At 45.4% G+C, this 25,301-nt stretch overlaps 1 pseudogene; it reads left to right on the forward strand.

The window, feature by feature from the left end:
- Positions 1-720: 720 nt before the first annotated feature.
- LOC141220284 (uncharacterized) overlaps positions 721-25,301 on the forward strand; it is a 73,666-nt pseudogene continuing 49,085 nt past the window's right edge.

The following is a 25,301-nucleotide window of genomic DNA, read 5'->3' on the forward strand; positions in this document are numbered from 1 at the left end:
GTGGATGTGGAGATTTAGGTCTATTTAAAAAGGAATAAAAACACATTAACTCGTGGGTTTTTTTTGGCTCTCAAAATACAATCACTGGTAAATGGTCACCGTCCTTCCCCCAATCTCCATACAGTGAATTAGGAGAGAAGAAACCGATGGATGGAAATGTGGAGCTTTCTCCAGCTCCTCTGTGGTTCCATCCCTGGTGGAGATGAAACTTGGAGAAGTTGTGTTTCTTAGTACGGCTCCTCCATCTGGTCTTCTCTGTCCCTCTCCTCAGGGTCCTCATCCTCCGAGTGCAGAGCAGAGAGCATTAGGCTTTGGTCTCGCTCATTATCACTTCATACTTGAGGCCCACAATGTGCTGGGACCTCGGTACCGGGGATGAGGACCACAACAATGTAATTTATTCCCTGATACATAAACATAGAATTACCGGTTCTGAGAGACGAGTCTCATATATAGACAGATACACGGCAGGTCATGTATTCAGTCTCTGTGTCTCCACAGGTGGATCCAGGAGGAGAAATCCACCAGAGAGATGTCCCCGTCCTCTGTATCCCCAGGACTGTCCAGAGGAGAATCACAACATCCCGGAGGATCATCAGGTAGACGGTGCTGAGCCCTGTACTGGATCTGTATATGGGGGGACATTTCTGATCGAGGTCATTGATGTCACAGATTTTGGTGGTTTCTTGTATTGTGCTGATTGTTACATCTGATATATCAGGAGGAAGATCCGACTAAGAATAAAGTGAAGAACGAGACAGAAGAAGAAGCGATGACGAGGGGGGATCAGCCGTGTGTGAGTGACGGGAAGGAGGAGATTCCTGTAGATGTTTCCACAGGTGTGTAATAATGACCGGCGTGTGATGATGATGATGACCGGTGTGTGAGTCCCTGTTGCAGTGAAGCTTTATCCTCTGTCCACATCACAGCAGAAGAGTCCGGTGATGGCGCGGCTGCTCCTGTAGAGTCTGGATGCGCACAGATGACTAACGGGGCCGCCTCCACACCTGTTTTTGATGATTTAGGAATCAAATTCTTAATTTTCCTAATTATATGACTTCTAATATTACTTCCATATTTTTATTACACAAGTCCCGTGCTGCCATATAAATGACTGAGCTTGTGATCCAGACAGAACCTTTGGCAGAAGATTCCCTGTAATGAGGCAGATGGAGGCATTGTGGACCCCGTCTGACCTGGATTTGGCATTCTCCGCCTTTTTCAGCGTGCGTAAAAGAGCCGTTAGCACAGTTTTGTGCATCTCTGAAAAGAAGGACACAGCTGAACAGAGGTCTGACGGAGTCCGGTGTAACTCTGCTGCCACATTATAGTGAATGGATCCCTTGGGGGTGTCATCTGAATCACGTATTTTGAAGATTTAGATGGAAACCCTGATGTAAGTGCTCAGCGTAGAGCGCAGGATAAATGTGATCTAAAATGTTCTGTACCCCAGAATGCCACCAATAAAAGCTTCTACTCAACCCACGAAAAACAAGTCCCCACTCTGGTTCATCATATTAACAAAAGCATAGGGTGTCCACATTATGTGACGTGGCTCCCACCTAATGAAATCCAGCAAAATCTGCTCATCTAAATATCCTCTCCTCCTGTGCCCCACAGTATGCTTAAACCACAAGTTAGCGTCCACATGTTTTGCATTATTGTAGCAAGGAGAGCCCACTTAATTTACAGGGTGCGTGTCTCCAGAAGCACAAGCTGAGCATAATGTACTAGGCACTGCAGTATACCGGGCGCTACTGTGTACTGGGCACTACATTGTATGGGCGCTGTGACGATACAGCTTAAAATTTTAATTACCAGATGATTAGATTTGTTAAGTCACAGTGTCTCAGTGGTTAGCACTGCTGCCTTGCAGCGCTGGGGCCCTGGGGTCAAATCCCACCAAGGACAACATCTGCAAATAGTTTGTATGTTCTCCCCGTGTTTGCTTGGGTTTACTCCAGGTTCTCTGGTTTCCTCCCACATTCCAAAGACATCCTGATAGGGAATTTATATTATGAGCCCCAATGGGGACAGTGCCCATAATGTCTGTAAAGCGCTGTGGAATTAATGGAACTATATAAGTGAGTAAAATAAATAAATGAATACACTATTATCTTGGTGTTGACTTGTAAATGTTTGTGTATTTATGTGCCTGGTCAATTAGAACAGACCAGTATTTGTATAACCCTGAATATTAACTTCTATTCGTTTGGAAACAAGGATGTTTACTATGCTAAAGACATGTTGCACTAAAAGGCAACTAGATGTTTATTTACAAGACCCGCCTGTGATACCAACTATGTAAATTGATTAGCTCAAACAATGCCCTCCGTAACACCTTACCTGTGAATGTGTACTTGCACAGACAACTGTAGCTATTGTTAAGGGACATGTGCTTCTGTAGTAGTTAGTCTTGAAGCAGAGAATCAGAAATGAGAATGAGAGACATCCTTCAGGACAGTAGATGGGTAGCATGGCAGCTCCATTTAAAGCGACACAGATTTGGATTCTACATGACTCCGGCATAAGGGTATCATCCCTGACTGGAAAGATACGGATCTCTGCTCCATTGACCATCAGAGAACAAGGATACATTTGGGGAGACCAGGTTGGGAAGATGAAGTCACTTGGCCCCATGGATATGTTGTTTGGGGTTACCAGGAGGGACCCACCAGTCGCCTGGAACCCATGGAGCCATTCAAAGAAGCCAGATTGGGACCCACCGCTCATCTGGCCTAATGGAAACTCTCAGAAAAGTCAGGGTGGGACCCTCGGGTCACCTGGCCTTGTACCTTGATGGACTACTAGCTTCCTAAGCTTACCGCTACCTTCTCTCTGTGGAGACCCGCCAGAAACGGGAAGCCACTGGTTGAGGTAGTCGGCCCTGGAAGTTTCCAAAGTCGCAGCTGTTCTATCCCAGGAGGGGTGAGTGAAGGGTGAGACTGTGTAATGTTGTCTCAAACAAGGATAGAAGGAAAGGCAGCACTCACCCAGTCTTCTTTAAAACGTTCCTTTATTTTTGTGTGCGGAGCATTTCAGCATGCAGCATTGGACTGAGACCCCGGAGGGTGTGCGGGGGAGAGGAAAAAAGGGGGGACGACGGCCGTTTCGCTGCCTTCCGGCGCTTCACCCGGTCCAAAGTAAGTGACACACCTGTTCACTTCCTTTTAAACCAATACAAACACATATGTGAATAAATTAAAACATAATGATATGCATAAAAACATTTTCCATCATTAAGCTGAAAACACATTATAAGATGAAACAAACAAAAAAATAGCGGTATCATAAGAAAACTGACAGATCTACCTTCTCATTCAATCCTAATGGGCCCTGGGCTTCAGAATTTAATAGCCATCTAGCCTCATGTTGCAATAGTATTTTTTTGCGGTCTCCCCCTTCCCTTGGCGGTCTAACATGTTCTAACCCTGCAAAACGTAGCACAGTCGGGTCGGCATTATGGCATTCAGAGATTTGCTGGATTAATCTAGGGGAACCTTTCTTTGATACTGTAGAATTATAGTGTTCCCTGAACCAAACAAATAAAGGTCTAATGGTTTTGCCAATATAATAAAACTGGCAGGGACATGTAATTATGTAAACTACATAATTCGTTCTACAAGAAATAAAGTCCTTGACTGTGTGTGTAAAGGTCCTATTCTAAAAGATTTATCGATTCTATGAAATTTACAGAAGGAGTAATGCCCACACTTACAGTTCCCTTTGGAGAAACCACTTTCCAACCAGTTAACAGAATCCTCCTGGAATCTGTTGTGCACCAGGAGGTCTCAGATTGCAGCTCCGTCTATAGGAAACTATTGTTTTTTTTGCTGGCTCTTTCCGTCAGATCTTTATCACTCTCCAGAAGATGCCAATTATTATTAATAGCTTTTTTTAATTATATCTGACATTGGACTAAATTTGAAGGTTAGAATGAATTTTTGATCTTTTTTGTCCTTTTAATAATTCTTTTTGAGTTTTTTTATCGGCTTTCGCGCGAGCTGAATTTACTTCTTGCATGGGATAACCTCTATCAAGAAATCTTTTTGATAGGTCATCTGATTGTTCTTCAAATTTTTTATTAGAGTTATTAATTTTTCGAAGTCTTAAAAATTGACTGTTAGGCAGTCCGCGTTTTGCATAGCTGCCTAAAGTCCATAAAAATTGTGGTGTTAATCCTTACCTGAGATATATTAAGGCATGCCATAGATATGTCGATGACATTTTCTTGGTATGGGCTGGGACAAGAGTGCAATTTGAAGAATTCGTGACGCTCCTTAACTCAGAGAATTTAGAAAATATGAGGTTCACCTCTACTTTTGGAGGTCATGAGTTACATTTTTTAGACATGCATGTATCCATTCAGGAAGGTACTATTGTGACAGAATCGTTTCGGAAAGACACTGCCACTAATATGTTATTACATTTTAATAGTTATCATCCGTATCATGCAAAACGCGGACTGCCTTACAGTCAATTTTTAAGACTTCGAAAAATTAATAACTCTAATAAAAAATTTGAAGAACAATCAGATGACCTATCTAACCTTACAACCTCCCCCCTTCCCCTATCTGACCACCATCTCACTTTCTCATCCCTGTCCTCGTCACCTGTCACCCTTGTCCAGCAACTAGCACACCCCCTCAGAAACCTTGTACATCTAGACACTCACACACTCTCTGACTCTATTCTACCACTGACATCCATATCTTCACTCCATAACACAAACAGCGCCACCGCTTTCTACAATGCCACTCTCGCATCAGCTATTGACTCGGTTGCCCCTCTTATGCATGGCAGAGCATGACAAGTCAATAGGCAACCCTGGCATAAAAACCTCACTAAACAGCTCCAATCAAGCGTGCAGGGTAGCAGAGCAGTGTTGAAAAAAAAAACACATTCTCAAGATGACTTCACTGCATTCAAACAAGCAACACTCGCATTCAAATCAGCACTCACCTCTGCTAAACAGGCCTACTTCACAACCCTCATATTTTCCCTGTTCTACAACCCCAAACAGTTATTCAACACTTTTAACTCTCTCCTCTGCCCTCCACTTCCCCCTCCGACCTCCGTCATCTCTGCTGAGGAGTTTGCCACACACTTCAAAAACAAGATTGACCAAACACGGCAAGTCTTTACTGCCCAACCACCACAATCCATTTGTTTTCCACACCATTGTTCTTCCCCCATAACCTCCCTTTCCAACATCACGGAAAGAGACCTTACTCGTCTCCTCTCCAAATCACACCTCACCACATGTGCACTCAACCCCATCCCTTCCCACCTCCTCCCTAACCCATCTCTTCAACCTATCACTAACTTCTGGTACCTTCCCCGCTGCCTCCAAACATGCCACAATCATGCCCATCCTCAAAAAGCCATCCCTCGACCCAACCGCCTTGTCCAGCTATCGCCCCACATCGCTCCTCTCATTTGCCTCCAAACTTCTTCAGCAACTTGTTCACGCTAAACTTTCCTCCCACTTCTCATCTAACTCTCTCTTCGACAATCCGGCTTCCACCCCACCATTCCACAGAAACTGCTTTTACCAAAATCACCAATGGCTTACAGCCAAAGCTAACAGACAATTCTCTGTACTCCTTCTTCTTAACCTGTCCTCTGCTTTCGATACAGTTGACCACTGCCTCCTACTACAGATCCTCTCTTCCTTTGGCGTCAAAGACCTTGCCCTATCTTGGATCTCCTAATACCTTTCTAACTGCATATTTAGCGTCTCCCACTCACAAACTACCTCCTCATCCCGCCCCCTCTCTTCTCAATCTTTACTCTTGGCCTGGGACAGCTCATAAAATCCCATGGCTTCCAGTACCATCTGTACGCTGATGACACCCAGACGTCACCTCTCTGGCCCAGACGTCACCTCTCTGCTGTCCAGAATCCCAGCGTGTCTATCAGCCATATCCTCCTTCTTCTCCTCTCGCTTCCTCAAGCTCAGTGTGGACAAAACTGAACTCATCATCTTTCCCCCAACTCGCATATCTTTCCCACTTGATCTTTCTATCACAATAAAGGACATCACGCTTCCCCTGTACCGACAATCCGCTGCCTCGGAGTAACCTTTGACTCTGCCCTGTCCTTCAAACCCCACATCCAAGCTCTCGCCACCTCCTGTCGCCTCCAGCTCAAAAATATTTCCAGAATCCGTCCTTTCCTCAACCCTCAATCTACTAAACTGCTTGTGCATGCCCTCATCATCTCCCGCCTCGACTACTGCAACATCCTCCTCTGTGGCCTACCTGCCAACACTCTCGCACCCCTCCAGTCCATCCTTAACTCTGCTGCGCGACTGGTCCATCTCTCGCCTCATCACCCCTCTGCTACCCCCCTTTGCAAATCCCTTCATTGGCTCCCAATTGCCCAACGTATCCAGTTCAAGCTATTAACACTGACCTACAAAGCCATCCATAACCTCTCTCCTCCGTACATCTCTGAACTAATCTCCCGATACATTCCCTTACCCCTAATCTCCCGATACATTCCCTTACGTAATCTCCGGTCCTCGCAAGACCTCCTTCTCTTCTCCACACTTATTCTTTCCTCGCCAAATCGCCTCCAAGATTTCTCCCGAATATCCCCCATCCTATGGAAGTCTGTGCCTCAACACGTCTGATTATCCGCCACATTTGGACCCTTCAGACGGAACCTGAAAACCCATCTCTTCAAACAAGCTTACAGCCTGCCATGACCCGCTGCCTCCTCAACAACACCGAAGCTACTGCAACCCCCCAACCTACTGTCTCCTTCCCCGCTCCTGTAGAATGTAAGCCCACAAGGGCAGGGTCCTCTTCCCTCTGTACCAGTCTATCATTGTTAGTTTGTTTACTGTAAGTGATATCTGTATTTGGTATGTAACCCCTTCTTATGTACAGCACCATGGAATCAATGGCGCTATATAAATAAATAATAATAGCGCTCCTCCCCTCCCGAGTCTCGCCATGTGGCTAAGCAGTACTGTACAGCCACATATAGTTCAGCAGAAATTGTGTAACAAATTATGTGGTCATTTTTACCCATTTCACCTTGTGAAAATGTAAAATGTGGGCCTAAAACAACATTATAGTGGTAAAAATAATTTTTTTGTGTCTTCTCCGTTCAATGGTATAACATTTTGTGAAACACATATGGCGTCAAAACGCTCACTACACCCCTAGATAATGTATTTGTGAAAATGATTAATTTGTGGCCAAAATAAAATTTTTTGGAGAAAAAATTTTTTTTTTAACTTTCACGGTCCAATTTTTTAAAATTCTGTGAAACTCCTGTGGTTTCAAAATGCTCACCATACATTTTAGATAAATTCCTTGAGGGGTCTAGTTTCCAAAATGGGGTCAGTTGTGTGAGGTTCCTTCTGTTTAGGCACATCAAGGACTCTAAATGCGATATGGCGTCCGCTATCTACATCAGCCACTCCAAACTTCAAATGGCGCTCCCTCCCTTCTGAGTCCTGCTGTGCACCCAAACAGTAGTTTTCCTCCACATATGGGGCATTGACATACTCAGGGGAAAGTGTACAACAAATGTTATGGTCCATTTTCTCCTGCTACCTTTCTGAAAATTAAAAATTTGGAGCTAAAATAACATTTTTGTGGAAAAAATTTTCCCTTCCACATTGCTTTAATTCCTGTTAAGCCCCTAAAGGGTTAATAAACTTCTTGAATGTGGTTTTGAGGACTGTGAGGGGTGCAGTTTTTAAAATGGTGTCACTTTTGGGTATTTTCTATCACAGGACCCTCAGTCACTTTAAATGTGATGTTTTCCCTAAAAAATATGGTTTTGTAAATTTTGTTGGAAAAAAATGAGAAATGATAAACTTTTAACTCTTCTAACTTCCTAACAAGTTTCATCAATGATGCTGATGTAAAGTAGACATGTGGAAAATGTTATTTATTAACTATTTTGTGTGATATAACTCTCTGGTTTAAGGGCATAAAAATTCACAGGTTGAAAATTACAAATTACTAAAAAAAACTTGCCAGTTTTTTTTTTATATTTTCATAATTAAAGGCAAATAATAACGACCAAAATTTACCACTAACATAAAGTGCAATCTATCACGAAAAAAACAGTCTCAGAATCAGTGGGATACAGTGAATTACCACATAAAGTGATGCTGGTCAGAATTGTAAAATGAGGCCGGGTCTTTAACCCACATAACGAGCAAAGTATCTTGGTCCTTTAGGGGTTAATGTACCTTCAGCACTATTGCAGTCTTCTGAGGTTTCCTATTATGCTCTTATGCATGCTGTGGACATGATTACGGTGGCCGGAGCTCGACTGCTCCTGGATGTACGGCCACCTTTGTGACTAATCAATCTCATTTGCATTCGGTACTGAAATATTAAAACTCCATTGAGTGGACACTTTTCTACACTGAGGGCATGATAGGAAGCTTGCTACGAGAGGGAAATGGCACTGGTGCTACATTAAGGGGTTAATTCCTGATGACAGGTTCTCTTTATGACCTGTCTATTTGCTGTCTAATCTATGGCACCCCTGACTTGTGCCAATGTCACCAGATTATAAGTGTCATTTACTTTACCCGTCATTGTGTTAATGTTATGGCATGTAGTTGTCCTCCTTATTACCGGTACTTTCACTGACGAGGGTCTTCACTGTGAGCTCCAGAAAATACATTTAGAAATCTCTTTGGATATGATTTTTTTCTTTAACACAAATCTATGTTTCATCCTTATAGGAAATCTTTGTGAGAATAACGGTTTATCACTAAATTGTAAAAAAGAAGATATCAGGAAGCACTCTAATGGAGGAAACCTCATCACCCTTCCTGTACCTCCTGGACTTCACAGCACTTCACTTTCTTATAATCCTCCTAATCATGAGGAACCCTCTCCTGAGCAATCTCACATTATTACCACAATTCCTGGTGAGAAAGTGGATATAAGACTTCAGTGTGACAAGCAACTTACTAAAAGCTCAGCTCAGACACAAAGAAAACACAAAGGAGAAAAGCCATACTCCTGTCCAGAATGTGGGAAATGCTTTACATATAAATCACAATTTGTTATACATGAGAGAATTCACACAGGAGGAAAGCCATATTCATGTTCAGAATGTGGGAAGTCCTTCATCGATAAAGGGAGCCTTATTAGACATCATAAAATTCACACAGGAGAGAAGCCATATTCATGTTCAGAATGTGGGAAATGCTTTAGACATAAAGGGAATCTTATTAAACATCAGAAAATTCACACAGGAGAGAAGTCATATTCATGTTCAGAATGTGGGAAATGTTTTATAGACAATTCAGTGTTTGTTCAACATCAAAGAATTCACACAGGAGAAAAGCCTTTTTCATGTTTAGTATGTGGAAGGTGCTTTACAAATAAATCACATCTTGTTAGACATCAGAAAATCCACACAGGAGAGAAGCCATATTCATGTTCAGAATGTGGGAAATGCTTTTCAGATAAAGGGAGTTTTATTATACATCAGAAAATCCACACAGGACAGAAGCCGTATTCATGTTCAGAATGTGGGAAATCTTTTATGCGTAAATCAAATCTTTCTGCTCATAAGAGAATTCATACAGGAGAAAAGCCGTATTCATGTCCAGAATGTGGGAAATGCTTTACAGAGAAATCAAAACTTGTGAGACACGAGAAAATTCACACAGGAGAGAAGACGTATTCATGTTCAGAATGTGGGAAATGCTTTACAGATAAAAAGAGTCTTATTAGACATCAAAAAATTCACACAGGAGAGAAGCCGTATTCATGTTCAGAATGTGGAAAATGCTTTACAGACAAAGGGAATCTTATTAGACATCAAAGAATTCACACAGGAGAGAAGCCATATTCATGTTCAGAATGTGGGAAATGTTCTAGAAATATATCAGATCTTGTTAAACATCAAAGAATTCACACAGAAGAGAAGCCATATTCGTGTTCAGAATGTGGGAAATGTTTTAGAAGTAAATCAGATCTTGTTAGACATCAAAGAATTCACACCGGGGAGAAACCGTTTTCTTGTTTACAATGTGGAAGAAGCTTTAGAGATGAATCAATACTTCTTGTACATCAGAGAATTCACACAGGAGAGAAGCCGTATTCATGTTGACTTTGAGAAATGCTTTACAAAAAAAAATCAAGTCTTTTGAGCCACGAGAGAAGTCACACAGGAGAGAAGCCGTATTCATGTTCAGAATGTGGGAAATCTTTTACACATAAATCATATCTTGTAAAACATGAGTAGTCAAACAGGAAAGAAACTGTAATTATGTTCTCTGTGTTTCATCAATTTTAATAAACATTGCTCAGCATAAATGAGTACACCCCTTTTGATAAATTTTATTTAATATCTCACTGAACACAAGAACAATTTCTAAAATTTTGCCAACACTGAATTTCATAGAAAATTTTGTAGAATCAAAACCTGAAAGTAAGGTTAATTAGTGATGAGTGAGCATGCTCGCCACTATTCGCTACTAGCCAGAGAATCTCAGTACTCGAGATGTTTGGTACTCGGCGAGCATATTTTGAATGCTCAGGCTGGAGCCTGAGTCCTCTCCCTGCATGTTTGGTGTTAGACAGCCAATTAACATGCAGAGATTGCCTGCCAGCCACGGTAATGCCTCAGCCATGTTGGTTGTGGCATTACAGTGATTGGCTGGCCGCATAGTGTCATTGGGTCTATATAAGACCTGGCGCCGCCATGCTCGACACAGTTACTGTGGAATCAGACAGTGTAGGGAGAGGTGCTGCTGAGCGAGGGAGAGAATTGGCGGTTGTTTTAGTGAGGTATTCCACAGCATTACAAATCCACACTAACAGTCCTTCTAAAGACTAATGCTACTGAATATTAATCCTGGTAATAGCAGGAGTTAGGCAGGCAGAGTTTGTGGAGAGCGTATACAACACAATAGGATCCTTTGCATGTTCTTTCTGCTGCTGTTACTCATATCCATAGTCCTAGATATCAGGGCTAATATTCTTATTGCTCTTAATCCTGATAATTTTGGTGAAAGCAATATAATACACCATTTTTACTGCTCCATTTGCTTGTTAGCAGCATACAGCCAGATTTGGTTGATTTGAATAGCATTGCTGTATTGTGGAAGAACAGAAACTTGTCCATCATCTCAGGTGGTCAGATATTACTGCTGTAATAATCCAGACATTTTTGGGAACGTGACAGATATTATACTCCATTTAAAGTCTGCCAGTTGTGTGTTCAAACCTATTCACACTTGGTCGCTGACCAATAGCTTATCTATTAGGGCAGTGTTCCCCAACTCCAGGCCTCAAGGCCCACCAACAGGCCATGTTTTCAGGATTTCCTTAGTATTGCACAGGTGAGTGAGCATGCATGATTATATATAAAAGACCCACCAATATAATTCAAGATTGACATCACATGATTAAACTACCAATACAAAAGACAATCAAGATAACGTCACATAATAAAGTCATCAATAGAAAAACCCCAATATAAAACTACACAAGTAAGTACAATAATATATATATATTTTTGTACTTTCTTATTTGTGTAGTTTTATATTGGGGTTTATCTATTGATGACTTTATTATGTGACGTTATCTTGATTGAAATCACACGATTAAACTACCAATACAAAAGACAATCTTGAATTGTATTGGAGGGCCTTTTATATGTAATCACGCATGTTAATTCCAGGTATAGCTTTGACTAAGAACGCAGGCTTGCGTTTGAAACGCGTTTCTTTGCCTTTTTTCATGATGGAATTTCCATTTTACCATTAAAATCTTTTTGCGCATGACAGAAGCTGGAATATTTTGTATTTTTCCTTCTAACGCAAGTGGTCCCTTGAGGTCCATGCTTCAGGACGCCAGGAAGTGTGGGTAAACTGGTTTCTTTTTTCTCCTGTTTGACAGATATTATACTCCATTTAAAGCCTGCCAGTTGTGTGTTCAAACCTATTCACACTTGGTCGCTGACCATTAGCATATCTATTAGGCCACTACCTAAAACTGTGGTCATTAGACATGATCCTATATTACTGCAGTAATAATACAGACATTTTTTGGAATGTGACAAATATTATACTCCATTTAAAGTTGGCAAGGCGTGTGGCAAGGGACGGGGAAGTGGATTTTGCCAGTCCAACTGCTAGGTCTTCCTGAGTCTTGCTCTTTTTTTAAAGACTGTCCAGTTAACCCAAAAAAGGCCATTTGCAACATCTGCAATGCCAGCATCAGCAGGGGCAGCAAAACTACCAGCCTGACTACCACCAGCATGCTCAGGCACATGACAGCAAAGCACCCGACTAGTTGGGCAGAGCGCCAGGGTCCAGCAACAGTGTCTGCGGGTGACACCACTACCTGTTCCACTGTTGTGCGTGCATGACAATCCCCTGTCTATGGACCAGGCGAAGATGTCTCCCGCCCTGCACCTGTCGTTGCACACTTGCAACCACCACCATCAGCAACCACGTTCTTGTCCCAGTGCAGCGTTCAGTTGTCCCTACCCCAGCCCTTGGAACGCAAGCACAAATACGCAGCCAACCACCCTCAGGCCACAATGCTAAACTGCCACATTTCTCGACTGCTTGCACTGGAAATGTTGCCTTTTAGGCTCGTGGAGACGGAAGCTTTCCGCAACCTCATGGCTGTGGCCATCCCTCGGTACTTGGTCCCCACCCGCCACTATTTCTCCCAGTTTGTGGTCCCGGCCTTACACAAGCACGTGTCCCAGAATATTACCCGTGCCCTCACCAACGCAGTTACTGGGAAGGTCCACCTAACCACAGACACATAGACAAGTGCTTGTGGCCAGGGACGGTACATCTCACTGACTGCACTCTAGGTTAATACTGTGGAAGCCAGGACCCAGTCGGACCCTGGGATGGAATGCGTCCTCCCGACGCTGAGGATTGCGAGCCCTGGGGCAATCAGGGTTGCCCACACATTCTACAGCTCCTCCACCTATTCCTTCTCTTCAGCCTGCATATCCGAAATGACCACATCAGTCGTAAGCTGGAAGCACTGCCACGGCCAAGCGGCAACATGCTCTGCTGAAGCTAATATGCTTAGGTGACAAACGGCACACTGCTGCAGAGTTGTTGAAAGCTGTAACAGAGCAGGCAGATCTGTGGGTCTCACCACTGAACCTACAGCCAGGCATGGTCATGTGTTACAATGGCCAGAACCTGATGGCGGATCTGAGGCTTGGCAATCTCACACACGTACCATGCCTGGCCCATGTGCTCAAATTAGTGGTTCAGTGGTTTCTCAAAACCTACCAAGATCTGCCAGAGCTCCTTGTGAAAGTACACTGCGTGTGCCCATTTTAGAAAGTCAGCTACAGCTTGCACTGCCCACGCATTGGAACTCAACGTTGCAGATGTTGGGAAAGATTTGTGAGCAACAGAGGGCAGTTGTTGAGTACCAGCTTCAACACGCCCGTCGGTATTCAGGTCAGCCTCCGCACATAAGAGCTGATGAGTGGGCATGGATGTCTGACATCTGTGGCGTCCTCCAAAACTGAGGACTCAACCAAGATGGTGAGCAGTGATGACTCCATAATTAGCATCACCATCCCGCTTCTCTGCTTCCTGAAACACTCGCTCACAATTAAAGAGGAGGCTTTGCAGGCAGAGCACAATGAGATGGAGCAAGGAACTATACAGGGTGATGCTACACAGCCCAGCCTTATCTCATCTCAATGTGGATTGGGTGATAATAAGGAGAAAGAAGAAGATCAGGAGCTGGGTTTCAGTGCTCAGACGGTACTACCCACACCACATTCGTACCGTCTATTCAACTTGGATGGCCCGAGAAGAGGGAGAGTGATGAGGAGAACATGGACAGTCGTCCTCTTGGTGAGGACAGGGAAGTCTTGACTGTTGGCAGTCTGGCACACATGGCTGACTTTATGTTCTGCTGCCTTTCCCGTGACCCTCTCGTTATATGCATTTTGAGCAACAGTAATCACTGGTTGGTCACACTTCTACACTGTGTTCCAAATTATTATGCAAATAATATTTTCTCAGATTTTCCCAAATTACCTATATGAATTGCAGTCATTGTAATTTTCCAGTCAAATAACTATTAGAGTACAATTGAAAGGTTTTTGTACAAACTTCCTATGATAACAGGATATTTTTTAAAAAATAAAACACTCAAACTGCACTCAAAATGCATGTTCCAAATTATTAGGCACAGCAGAGTTTTCAACCTTTTCATTTTAATAAAGAACAAAAAAATGGTCATTTTTGAAATTATAAGCATTAGCAGGTTATTACAAACTGAAATCAAACAGTTTTCACCTCCAAACTTTATTCTAGGTGACGTTACATTTGCACATAGGACCGCTTGTTCGAAAGGAGCTTCTGAACTCTCTCGTCCATTGAATTTGTCAGGTTTTGGATGAAATGCTCTCGATGGTCCAGATGGATGGAGTGGAGGATGGCTGGTTGATGGACACCCCATGCAAACACGGCTACGGCGCTAACAAGGAGGAGGTGGAGTAATGTTTTGGGCTGAAATCATGGGGAGAGAGATTGTCGGCCCTTTTAGGATCCCTGAAGGGGTAAAGATGAACTCCATAATGTATGTTGAGTTGCTCAAACAGCACTTCCTGTCATGGTTCAAGAAGAAGAACCGTGCATTCTGCAGCAAGATCATTTTCATGCATGATAATGCCCCGTCTCATGCTGCACATAACACATCTGCATCTCTGGCTGCTATGGGCATAAAAGGGGACAAACTTATGGTGTGGCACCCATGCTCCCCTGACCTCAACCCCATTGAAAACCTCTGGAGCTTCATCAAAAGGAGTGTCTATGATGGCGGGAGGCAGTTCACATCTAAGCAACAGCTCTGGGAGGGTATTCTGTCCTCATGCAAAACAATTGAAGCAGAAACCATCCAAAACCTGACAAATTCAATTGATGAGAGAGTTCAGAAGCTCCTTTCGAACAAGGGGTCCTATGTGCAAATGTAACATCACCTAGAATAAAGTTTTGAGTTGAAAACTGTTTGATTTCAGTGTGTAATAACCTGCTAATGCTTATAATTTCAAAAATGACCATTTTTTTGTTCTTTATTAAAATGAAGGTTGAAAACTCTGCTGTGTATAATAATTTGGAACATGCATTTTGAGTGCAGTTTGAGTGTTTTATTTTTTAAAAAATATCCTGTTATCATAGGCAGTTTGTACAAAAACCTTTCAATTGTACTCTAATAGTTATTTGACTGGAAAATTACAATTACTGCAATTCATATAGGAAATTTGGGAAAATCTGAGAAAATATTATTTGCATAATAATTTGGAACACAGTGTAGACCCGCGCTACAAGGAGAACGTTCTAGTCTGGCAGAGAAGTCTATTAAAATGTTGCAGTACCAGAAGGCCCTTGATGAAGAATTATCTGACAACGCTGGTAGCAGAGGTCACATTTTGTTGGATAACCAAGGAGTACAGGTGAGGGAGACACAAACCAGAGACAGGGAAACACTGTCAAAGGTCTGGAACAGTTTTCTCAGACCCTCCGAGCGCCTAGGCCCTGATTCGTGAGGTACTCTGACAAGAAGGGAAAAGTTTTGGAAGATGCTGAAGGAGTACCTTGCCGACCGTACCAACGTCCTCTGTGATTCCTCTGTGCCTTACAGCTATTGGGTATCCAAGCTACACAAGTGGCATGAACTGGCTCTCTACGCCTTGGAGGTCCAGGCCGCTGGCGTTTTGTCAGAGATGGTTTTTAGTGCCACCGGGGGTATTATAACATATACACAATAAATGTGGAGGAGACCCACTCCTTAATAATGGGAATGATATATGCAGGGAGGAGGGGGAATGGAAGATGAGCTCAGCAGTAAGTAGTATCCAGGACACAGCTGCAGGGATCCGCTCAGAAGTCCCGGGACCGGCCTGAACAGCAAATGTAACAATACAAGTTCCAGCAGAGATCCAAAAGTAACAGAAGATGAAGTTTATTCACAAAGTAGTTACAATACACGGCAGCAACACGACCAGCTAGTGTGAACACCAAAGTGTTCCCACCCCCTGAGGGGTCTTACTCAGGGCTCTCTGCTGAAAACACAGTGGTGCTATTTACAAGGAACAAATACACAAGTCCCATGTTAATGGCGACCAATGAATGTAACAGGTTAATTATGATAATTACATCACACCTGTACTTAGCTGAGGAGCCAGGAAACTGTTACCATCAGGGTCTGCATACAAATCTCATGAGTCCTATAGGAAAAAAAGAGTCCTGCATGGAAAGAGTTAAATGGAGCCGGAGTATAGTATCTGCGGGAAGGAAGCATACAACATATAATATCCCATATTCACACATAATATAATGCACGACAGCCGCTACCAATAATGTCATTACATTATCCACGGAGTATAGTCCCAGTTATTATAATGGGGTTAGAATAATGAAGAAATATTTACCGGTACGAGAACAAGATGAAACATTGTCACGTGTCCTAAAAGAGAATCACATGAGATCTACCCCCAGGAGACCCCACTACTAGTGTTGAGCATTCCGATACTGAAATATCGGGTATCGGCCGATATTCGCGGTATCGGAATTCCGATACTTAATTCCGATACTATTGCAATATCGTATACCGGAATCGGAAGTTCCCATAATGCAATGAGACATTTTCATTTTATTCAGCCAATGAGGATCCTAAGAAGTGTGGGCACATCCTGTTAGGCATGTAGGCATCTTAACTAATGGCATGGCTGTGATTGGCTGCTGAAATGATGTCATGATGCACTATAAAAGCCACCGCCGCCATTTTGAGCTCACTCTGCTGTGAATTCAGTTAGGGATAGGACGCTGTTGTTCTGAGGGACAGTTTTAGCTACCTATTTGCTCTATACTGCTTTACCCAAGCTACTTTCTAAATCACTGTGCCTTGCAGTGCTAGTGCACAGTTCCCTGTGCTGTTCACCGCTATCTGCAAGGTCTGTGTGTGTGAGTGCAGCTCACCCTGTAGTGTGTGCTTCAGCCAAGTCTGGTTGTAGTGCACTCAGTGTGTGTCACTGCCTCATACATTGTCCTTTTTTGCCAATTCATAATTTTTCCTGATATCTCCTATTAGTGTGGTGGTTCCATCTGTATTCAGCTAAATTGGTTCCAAACACACTATATAGGAGTAGATAGAGAAATTTTTTTCCGTCTTGCAGCACTAGTGCACAGTGCTCTGCATCTGTACTGTTCACCGCTGTCTGCAAGGTCTGGTGTGTGAGTGCAGCTCACCCTGTAGTGTGTGCTTCAACCCCGTCTGGTTGTAGTGCACTCAGTGTGTGTCACTGCCTCATACATTGTCCTTTATTGCCAATTCATAATTTTTCCTGATATCTCCTATTAGTGTGGTGGTTCCATCTGTATTCAGCTAAATTGGTTCCAAACACACTATATAGGAGTAGATAGAGAAATTTTTTTCCGTCTTGCAGCACTAGTGCACAGTGCTCTGCATCTGTACTGTTCACCGCTGTCTGCAAGGTCTGGTGTGTGAGTGCAGCTCACCCTGTAGTGTGTGCTTCAACCCCGTCTGGTTGTAGTGCACTCAGTGTGTGTCACTGCCTCATACATTGTCCTTTATTGCCAATTCATAATTTTTCCTGATATCTCCTATTAGTGTGGTGGTTCCATCCATATTCAGCTAAATTGATTCCAAACACACTATATAGGAGTAGATAGAGGAGCCTTTCTGCAGCATTGGGCCCTGCAGCCCCAGCCAGATTAGTATTAGCCTATTTTTTGCAGCCTCATCTATTGCATTGTAGGTTACCTTCCTACATTGTAATAGCTACAAAAAGTTTGTGATACTATCGTTATTACATCTTTAGGCACATCCAGTGTCTTTTTGTGACAAAAAAAACCTAAATAAAGTTCACCAAACACTCCACTTTACAGTTGTGTAGGCCACATTAGCTCATATTAAAGTCTAGTCCACACTTTATAAAATTCGTGTTTCTTATACCTGTTAGCAGCTGTTCAGGAATAAGCACACTAAGCCCTTAGTACTTTTCTGCCTATCTTTATCAGTCTACCAAGATGAAGAAGGCAGGGAGTAAGGCATGTGGTCGTGGTCGTGGGCGTGGGCGTGGAGTTTCTGCAGGGAGAGGACGTGAGGATTCTGTGCCTGCAGGGAGAGGACGTGGGGATTCTGTGCCTGCTGCGGGCACCAGTGACTCAGCATCCCCCAGTTTTACCAGGGAACAGTCCTTTATGCGCAGCTTTGTAGGAGCTAGCCGTACCCCACTGCTGCGCGAGGACCAAATTGAAGCCGTTGTCGGATGGATGGCAGCTAACGCATCGACTTCAATTAGTTCCAGATCCTCTCAGGTCCTGAGCACTGAAGAGCACCCATCTGTCTCTTCACCACCTGCCAAATTGCCCAGGCAGTCAGAGAGCCCTGGACAGGAGCCATCTCTACTTCTGTTCTCTGAATCTCTTGGCTTGGAAAGAGGGGGCCAGCCAAGCAGAATTCGAGAATTTGAAGAAGAGGTAGTATGCAGTGATGCGCAACCGTTTTGTCTCTCTGAATCTGAAGAGGCGGGTGGGCCAGTGCCTATGGTCAGCAGCACACCTCAGTACGCATCTGATGATGAGACTCAGGTGCCACTTTCTGGTGCGTACTGTGCTGTCGAGACTACCCAGGAGAAGCAGTTGTTTGAAGAGGGTGGTGTAGATGATGAGGTCCTTGACCCATCATGGCGTGAGGGACAGGAAGGTGGTGGGAGCAGCTCTGAGGAAGAGATTCCCCGAACGGCCCAAAAAGGAGGGAGAGGGAGGGGGCAGACTTGGTTGCCTGTAGCCTCCACTTCGGCACCCATTAGGAGCATGGCTCTTCCAAAATCCAAAGCGGGCGCTCCCAAGACTTGCAGTGCCTGGTCCTTTTTTGACACAGTTGCAGATGACATTTGCTTTGTCAAATGCAAGCTGTGTAATCAGAAGGTGAAAAGAGGGAAAAGTGTCAGCAACCTCAATACCACAAATATGTGGAAACATGTGCGGACCAAGCACGTGGTGGAGTTACACAAACACACTGAAGACCTAGGCCAACCTACAGCGCCACCTACCACCTCTTCAGCTCGTGTTGTAGCCTCTTCCTCCAGCTCACACACAGCTGGTTCGGCTTCCTCACAGGATCGCCATGGAAGAATCTCTGGCACTGTTGTACAGAGACACAGTGTAATTCCACCCACAGCACCACTTTCCCAGTCATCCTCACACTCCCAGGCCAGTCTACAGCCATCGTTAGCACAGGCATGGGAGAAAAGGCGCCCATACTCGGCAAACCACCCCCGAGCACAGGCTCTGAATGCTGGCATTGCTAAACTACTGGCCCTTGAAATGCTATCATTCAGGCTGGTGGAGACTGACACATTCCGTAACTTTATGGCATTGGCAGTCCCACAATACAACGTGCCCAGCCGCTTTTATTTCAGCAGGCAAGCCGTCCCTGCCCTGCAACATCATGTGGAGGGAAAAATTAAACATGCGCTACAAAACGCCGTCAGTAGCAAGGTCCACCTGACCACTGATGCGTGGACCAGTAAGCATGGACAGGGACGATACCTTTCCCTCACTGCCCATTGGGTAAATGTTGTGGAGCCGGGTACAGATCTTGAGAGTGGCGCTGTACGTGTTCTGCCAACTCCAAGGATTGCAGGAATCCAGTCTGTACACATTGACTCCTCCTCATACTCCAGTTCCTCTGAATCAACGCTGCAGGAGCCGTCACGGTCTACCTCCACATCGACCCGTGAACGGTTACCTGTTATGATGACCGATATGAGCACAGCCGTGGCCAAACGTCAACAGGCCGTATTAAAATTAATTTCTTTGGGGAATCGAAGCCACACAGCGCAGGAGCTCTGGAATGCCATCAAGCAGCAGAGTGACGTGTGGTTTGTGCCAGCGAATCTCCAGCCAGGCATGGTAGTGTGTGACAATGGCCGAAATCTGGTGGCAGCTCTGGGCCTAGGCAACCTCACTCACATCCCATGTCTGGCACATGTGCTCAACTTGGTCGTGCAGAGTTTTTTGAGGGACTATCCGGATCTTGATGCACTGCTTCACAAGGTCCGCATAGAGTGCGCTCACTTGCGGCGTTCCAGCAATGCAAGATCACGCATTGCAGCTCTGCAGCGCCGATTATGTCTTCCGGAACATCGCATCATATGTGACCTACCCACCAGGTGGAATTCAACGTTACATATGTTGGAGAGGTTGTGTGAGCAGCAGGCAGCAGTAATGGAGTACCAGCTGCAGCAGGCGCAAACAAGTCGCAGTGCGCGCCGTTCACACTTCACCACCACTGAGTGGGCCTCTATGAAGGACATTTGCCACGTTTTGCGTGCCTTCGATTATTCCACGCAGATGGCGAGTGCAGATGATGCACTAGTCAGCATGACTATCCCCCTTATCTGCCTGCTTGAAAAAACACTGCAAGCACTAAGGGACGAGGTTTTGGAAGAGGTGGAGGATGAGGAGTCACAAATGCCATCTGCTTCTCTACAGTCTGCGCAACGTGGTTCCTCACAAAGGCCTAGGCAGGGGACACTTTGTGAGGAGGATGAGGAGGAGTCAATGGATGAGGAAGACATCTGTCCAGAGGAGGGAGGTACACAATGCTCTAGTAGTCAGTATCTAGAGCGAGGGTGGGGTGATGCAGAGCAGGCAGAGATCACGCCTCAAGCAGGGGACAGCGTTTCTTGGCCAGTTGGCAGTCTGCAGCACATGGTTGATTTCATGCTGCAGTGCCTCAGAAACGACCGCCGCATCGCCCACATTCTCAACACGGCTGATTATTGGGTGTCCACCCTCCTAGATCCTCGCTACCGGGACAACTTACAAAGCCTCATAACACCATTGAACCGGGAGCGTAAAATGCGGGAGTACCAAGACGCACTGGTGCATTCCATCATGTTCTCCATTCCAACCGAGAGCAGTGCTGCTAGTGCTTTACAAAGCAGCTCAGTGCGTCGAGGCAGTGGAGGAAGCTCTGCACAAAGAGGGAGCAGAAGCAGCGCCTCAGCACAAGGCAAGACCAGTATGGCCGAAATGTGGCAAAGTTTTGTGTCCCCGCCGCCACAAATGTCTACACCATCACAGACAGCTCCAGTCAGCAGGAGGCAACGTTTCCGTCAGATGGTGACAGACTACATGTCTTGCCCTCTTAGTGTACTCCCAGACGGCTCTTCTCCCTTCAAGTTTTGGGTCTGTAAGCTGGATACATGGCCAGAGCTTAGTCAGTATGCACTGGAGGTGCTAGCTTGCCCTGCTGCTAGTGTATTATCGGAACGCGTCTTTAGTGCCGCAGGTGGTGTACTAACAGACCGTCGCATGCGACTATCCTCCGATAACGTTGACCGGCTTACTTTTCTCAAAATGAACAAGGCCTGGATCTCTCATGAATTTGCCAGTCCTCTTCCAGAATAAATAATTGGTTGGCAACAGTATCCAGGTCTCCTGTTCTGTTCATGTTTCTACCACCTGAACTGTAATCCCTGAGCTCCAACACCGCCAGTTGGCGCTCGGAAGTGCCGTCTGCACAGTCAACACTTGCTGCCGTGTTATTGGGGTTCAGTAACGTCAGCTGTTCTCCTGCTGTGCGGACGGCAATTTCTCCTGATTTGTCCACATCCACTGTACTACACATTTTAAAGTTGCTCCAATTACTCCTCTGGCTCCTCTGTTTTCATTCTTATCCCTGGGCTCCAGCACCGCCAGTTGGCGCTCGGAAGTGCTGTCTGCACAGTCAACACTTGCTACCATGTTATTGGGGTTCAGTAACGTCAGCTGTTCCCCTGCTGTGCGGACGGCAATTTCTCCTGCTCTGTCCACATTCTCACTACTACAGATTTTAAAGTTGCTCCAATTACACCTCTGGCTCCTCTGTTTTCAGTATTATCCCTGAGCTCCAACACCGCCAGTTGGCGCACGGAAGTGCCGTCTGCACAGTCAACACTTGCTGCCGTGTTATTGGGGTTCAGTAACGTCAGCTGTTCTCCTGCTGTGCGGACGGCAATTTCTCCTGCTTTGTCCAAATCCACTGTACTACACATTTTAAAGTTGCTCGAATTACACCTCTGGCTCCTCTGTTTTCATTCTTATCCCTGGGCTCCAGCACCGCCAGTTGGCGCTCGGAAGTGCCGTCTGCACAGTCAACACTTGCTGCCGTGTTATTGGGGTTCAGTAACGTCAGCTGTTCCCCTGCTGTGCGGACGGCAATTTCTCCTGCTCTGTCCACATTCTCACTACTACAGATTTTAAAGTTGCTCCAATTACACCTCTGGCTCCTCTGTTTTCATTCTTATCCCTGGGCTCCAGCACCGCCAGTTGGCGCTCGGAAGTGCTGTCTGCACAGTCAACACTTGCTACCATGTTATTGGGGTTCAGTAACGTCAGCTGTTCCCCTGCTGTGCGGACGGCAATTTCTCCTGCTCTGTCCACATTCTCACTACTACAGATTTTAAAGTTGCTCCAATTACACCTCTGGCTCCTCTGTTTTCATTCTTATCCCTGGGCTCCAGCACCGCCAGTTGGCGCTCGGAAGTGCCGTCTGCACAGTCAACACTTGCTGCCGTGTTATTGGGGTTCAGTAACGTCAGCTGTTCTCCTGCTGTGCGGACGGCAATTTCTCCTGATTTGTCCACATCCACTGTACTACACATTTTAAAGTTGCTCCAATTACTCCTCTGGCTCCTCTGTTTTCATTCTTATCCCTGGGCTCCAGCACCGCCAGTTGGCGCTCGGAAGTGCTGTCTGCACAGTCAACACTTGCTACCATGTTATTGGGGTTCAGTAACGTCAGCTGTTCCCCTGCTGTGCGGACGGCAATTTCTCCTGCTCTGTCCACATTCTCACTACTACAGATTTTAAAGTTGCTCCAATTACACCTCTGGCTCCTCTGTTTTCAGTATTATCCCTGAGCTCCAACACCGCCAGTTGGCGCACGGAAGTGCCGTCTGCACAGTCAACACTTGCTGCCGTGTTATTGGGGTTCAGTAACGTCAGCTGTTCTCCTGCTGTGCGGACGGCAATTTCTCCTGCTTTGTCCAAATCCACTGTACTACACATTTTAAAGTTGCTCGAATTACACCTCTGGCTCCTCTGTTTTCATTCTTATCCCTGGGCTCCAGCACCGCCAGTTGGCGCTCGGAAGTGCCGTCTGCACAGTCAACACTTGCTACCATGTTATTGGGGTTCAGTAACGTCAGCTGTTCCCCTGCTGTGTTCACGGCAATTTCTCCTGCTCTGTCCATATTCACTGTGCTACTTATTTAAAACTTGCTCCAATTACACCTCTGGCTCCTCCGTTTTTAGTATTTACCCTGGGCTCCAACACCGCCAGTTGGCGCTCGGAAGTGCTGTCTGCACAGTCAACACTTGCTGCCGTGTTATTGGGGTTCAGTAACGTCAGCTGTTCTCCTGCTGTGCGGACGGCAATTTCTCCTGCTTTGTCCAAATCCACTGTACTACACATTTTAAAGTTGCTCGAATTACACCTCTGGCTCCTCTGTTTTCATTCTTATCCCTGGGCTCCAGCACCGCCAGTTGGCGCTCGGAAGTGCCATCTGCACAGTCAACACTTGCTGCCGTGTTATTGGGGTTCAGTAACGTCAGCTGTTCCCCTGCTGTGTTCACGGCAATTTCTCCTGCTCTGTCCATATTCACTGTGCTACTTATTTAAAACTTGCTCCAATTACACCTCTGGCTCCTCCGTTTTTAGTATTTACCCTGGGCTCCAACACCGCCAGTTGGCGCTCGGAAGTGCTGTCTGCACAGTCAACACTTGCTGCCGTGTTATTGGGGTTCAGTAACGTCAGTTGTTCCCCTGCTGTGCGGACGGCAATTTCTCCTGCTCTGTCCACATTCTCACTACTACAGATTTTAAAGTTGCTCGAATTACACCTCTGGCTCCTCTGTTTTCATTCTTATCCCTGGGCTCCAGCACCGCCAGTTGGCGCTCGGAAGTGCTGTCTGCACAGTCAACACTTGCTACCATGTTATTGGGGTTCAGTAACGTCAGCTGTTCCCCTGCTGTGCGGACGGCAATTTCTCCTGCTCTGTCCACATTCTCACTACTACAGATTTTAAAGTTGCTCCAATTACACCTCTGGCTCCTCTGTTTTCAGTATTATCCCTGAGCTCCAACACCGCCAGTTGGCGCACGGAAGTGCCGTCTGCACAGTCAACACTTGCTGCCGTGTTATTGGGGTTCAGTAACGTCAGCTGTTCTCCTGCTGTGCGGACGGCAATTTCTCCTGCTTTGTCCAAATCCACTGTACTACACATTTTAAAGTTGCTCGAATTACACCTCTGGCTCCTCTGTTTTCATTCTTATCCCTGGGCTCCAGCACCGCCAGTTGGCGCTCGGAAGTGCCGTCTGCACAGTCAACACTTGCTACCATGTTATTGGGGTTCAGTAACGTCAGCTGTTCCCCTGCTGTGTTCACGGCAATTTCTCCTGCTCTGTCCATATTCACTGTGCTACTTATTTAAAACTTGCTCCAATTACACCTCTGGCTCCTCCGTTTTTAGTATTTACCCTGGGCTCCAACACCGCCAGTTGGCGCTCGGAAGTGCTGTCTGCACAGTCAACACTTGCTGCCGTGTTATTGGGGTTCAGTAACGTCAGCTGTTCTCCTGCTGTGCGGACGGCAATTTCTCCTGCTTTGTCCAAATCCACTGTACTACACATTTTAAAGTTGCTCGAATTACACCTCTGGCTCCTCTGTTTTCATTCTTATCCCTGGGCTCCAGCACCGCCAGTTGGCGCTCGGAAGTGCCGTCTGCACAGTCAACACTTGCTGCCGTGTTATTGGGGTTCAGTAACGTCAGCTGTTCCCCTGCTGTGTTCACGGCAATTTCTCCTGCTCTGTCCATATTCACTGTGCTACTTATTTAAAACTTGCTCCAATTACACCTCTGGCTCCTCCGTTTTTAGTATTTACCCTGGGCTCCAACACCGCCAGTTGGCGCTCGGAAGTGCTGTCTGCACAGTCAACACTTGCTGCCGTGTTATTGGGGTTCAGTAACGTCAGCTGTTCCCCTGCTGTGCGGACGGCAATTTCTCCTGCTCTGTCCACATTCTCACTACTACAGATTTTAAAGTTGCTCGAATTACACCTCTGGCTCCTCTGTTTTCATTCTTATCCCTGGGCTCCAGCACCGCCAGTTGGCGCTCGGAAGTGCTGTCTGCACAGTCAACACTTGCTACCATGTTATTGGGGTTCAGTAACGTCAGCTGTTCCCCTGCTGTGCGGACGGCAATTTCTCCTGCTCTGTCCACATTCTCACT

Source organism: Phyllobates terribilis, unplaced genomic scaffold (assembly GCF_046119375.1).
Source record: "Phyllobates terribilis strain yellow unplaced genomic scaffold, ASM4611937v1 Scaffold_279__1_contigs__length_2497574, whole genome shotgun sequence".
NCBI lineage: Eukaryota > Metazoa > Chordata > Amphibia > Anura > Dendrobatidae > Phyllobates > Phyllobates terribilis.